Source organism: Bremia lactucae, linkage group LG13 (assembly GCF_004359215.1).
Source record: "Bremia lactucae strain SF5 linkage group LG13, whole genome shotgun sequence".
NCBI classification, from domain to species: Eukaryota; Oomycota; class Peronosporomycetes; order Peronosporales; family Peronosporaceae; genus Bremia; species Bremia lactucae.
Window position 1 is genome coordinate 3,146,388 of NC_090622.1, and position 2,924 is coordinate 3,149,311.

Below are 2,924 nucleotides of genomic sequence, written 5' to 3' on the forward strand. Positions count from 1 at the left end.
CGATGCCCCTATCTGCTGGTAGGCGGCTCGGCACTTCTTCTGGGAACACATCACGATGTTTCCACAGAACCTCAAAGAACGGACTGTCTCTCAAGGCATCCCAGCCTTGAGCAGCGTACCGCTTCTTTTTGTCCGTTTCTAGGACGCTCTCGTCCATTGTGGACGACGAGCAGCAGTCCACCAAGTTCTCTTCTGGAACTGGTGCGACTATTTCGTGGATCTTTCCTTCCTTTAATTCGGCAAGGAACAGATCCCACGACATCTCCGGGAGATTTACTATCTCCTCGGCAGATTTAAAGACTTGCCGGAGCACCTCAACTGAGGATGCCTCCGCAATTTCGTCTTTGACGGCCTCGAACACCTCGTTCGAAGGCCCGTCCTCTTTATTAGAGACTGATCCAAAGGTCACTCTTTCAGACGTGCCTTTGATCGTCCTAATATGTCGGGTACTCGTTCTTCGAGTCACCACGACCTTTGAATGGGAAGCGGGTGCCGTTGCACTCCTGGCTAACGCACCCTTTCCAGCCGCACCAGGCTCTAGGCCATGTGCCAGTTCATGCAATGCTTGACTTCCTGTCAGCTCGCTGTCTACTGCCACAGGGTCTTGGCTCTGCACAGGACTATGAGACACATGACTCCTTGTCATCGTCCTTTTCACTACCTTAGTCTCCACGAGCTGGGTAGGAATTGGTGACGTTTGACATCCCGTCAACGCACCCTCAACTGTGTTCGACACAACATCAATTGCATACGCATCTCGCAGGAGCACATCCTTTCCAGTGTCCTGTGTCGAGTTCGCAACTATGCGTGAACGCCAGTCTTTGCATGGCTGGTACTTTGCCAACCATGGCATGCCTAGGATGAGGTCATACGGACTCCCCATACCTAGCACTGTGAACTTCTCTTTACAAGAGAAGTCAAAAAAGCTGTAGGCGAGTTCTACCGGAACTCCTTCAGACTTAACGAGCGCGCCGTTCGCTAAACGAACGGTCGCCTCTTCTCGCCATCCTGGCAAAGCGACTCATACATCGCCGGTCTCTTTCTTAGAGCCGCGAGTTTCACAAAATTTTGTGATGCACCCGAATCAATAGGAGGATCAGCACCTTGTCATAGCCTCTTACTTGGGCGCTATAGACCAGCAGGGTTTAAGTCCAAAATTTCGAGACCTCAGAGACTATGCTACCCATTTATTCCACAACTCTGAACTTAGGGGTAGCTTCAGAGTCCGCGTAGTAGGGCATCCAAGGACCCCGCCCCTACTACGCTCCTGCACTTCCCGACCCCTCAGTGATCGATACAAATGCGTCTCTTACGCTAATTCTTGCCATCGCCCTTTGGGAAGGGAGTCCACTTGCTGGGCATCTTTGCCTCAGCAGGGACCATGGCATAGCAGCAAGCCGTCATATGGCCGCGCTTGTCGCCTTTATAATAGACAACGTCTGCATTGCCCAAGTCCATGGGAGTAAAATCTGACCTCTCGGCCGACGGCTTATATCAAGCTGTCGCCGAGGCACTGTTGTAGCCTTGCTCCTCAACCAAGGTGATTTGGATTATCTCTTGCATCGTCGACGGCACCTTTCTGAAAACTGCCTGTCGCAATGGGTCATGCCGTAGGCCGTTCATGAATATGGGCACCTTAATATGCCCCGGAATCGGACCTTCGGTAATGGACGCCGATAGCAAGCGCATCTCCTTCCCATACTCTTGCAGAGATCGCTTCGCCTGTCGCACTCCAAAGAAGCGCGCCTGAAGCAACACTTCGTTGTCCGGCGGCTGGTACATGGCGCGAATCTTTTCCTTAAAGATTGCCCATGTAGGGAACGCCTTAATGTCCACCATAAGCGCCGAGTAAGCCTTCTCTGAGGCCTTGCCGCGCGGATGCGACATGGCGTATGACACCATCCGGCTGTCATCCTCGATAAGCTGGGCGACACCGCATTGCTCCACGGATAAAAGCCAGTGGACAATCGTCGTGTGCGCCGCAGTTCCATCGAACTTGGGCGGGTCCATCCGAATGGACCCCGGCTGATGCAGCCGGGCAGAGAGCATCTCAACAGTCCTGTTGAGAGCCTCGCTCCGAGCCTGCTCATGCCTCAGCTCACCCTGATTCTGAGTGACGGACCGCCGCACCCTCCGCTGTCCGAGCACAAATGCCTCAAACTGCTCCAACTGAGCAATATGTTGCTCAGGAGGACTACCCAGGAGCCTGGCCAGGGCTTCATTACCAAGTCCCGGCACCAAAGGCCCTGCAATCTCCCGATGATGTTTAGAGAGGTGGAAGAAATGAGCTTAATCAATCTTGAGGCTCATCCTCACGTACACGCAGAGATGCGGGTCGCGCGAAGGAGTTCATGTGCTACCAAGTGTAGGCAGGCACGTCGTAACGCGGCCACTGTAACGGGGCACTATGACTTGTACTGTTTCAGTACAAGTCCACTTCGCACTGCTTCAGTTGCGAGTGCTGCCCTACGTTAATTGACGTACACTGTACGTGCAGAGGAAGACTTCTCTTAAGGGAGTTAGCTTAAGAGGGTAAAATGAAAACTGTATGAAAATATAATTAAGTGTCTTGTTCTATCTTTGTAAATGCTAACTTAATTATAATCTAATACTAAACATGTAAATGAATTCTTATCTCTATCTTATCTGTAACTCTCTCTTTGATTACTCCTACAGCTGATTAGTCTGCGGAATAAATAGGTATAATGGTCTATACCTATTTATGGATAAGAATTCTGAATATTACTATATAAAGTAATATCCTCCAAATATTATCTACCTTTTAGATAATATATTAATTAACAACCTTTAAGTGTTAATTTCATGTAACGATACACCCCGTTACATCACCCCTCCCTTAAACGACAATCACTCTGAATGTCATTGGATGGAGTGGTCGCTATGTGACCACTTAATTTTTAAAA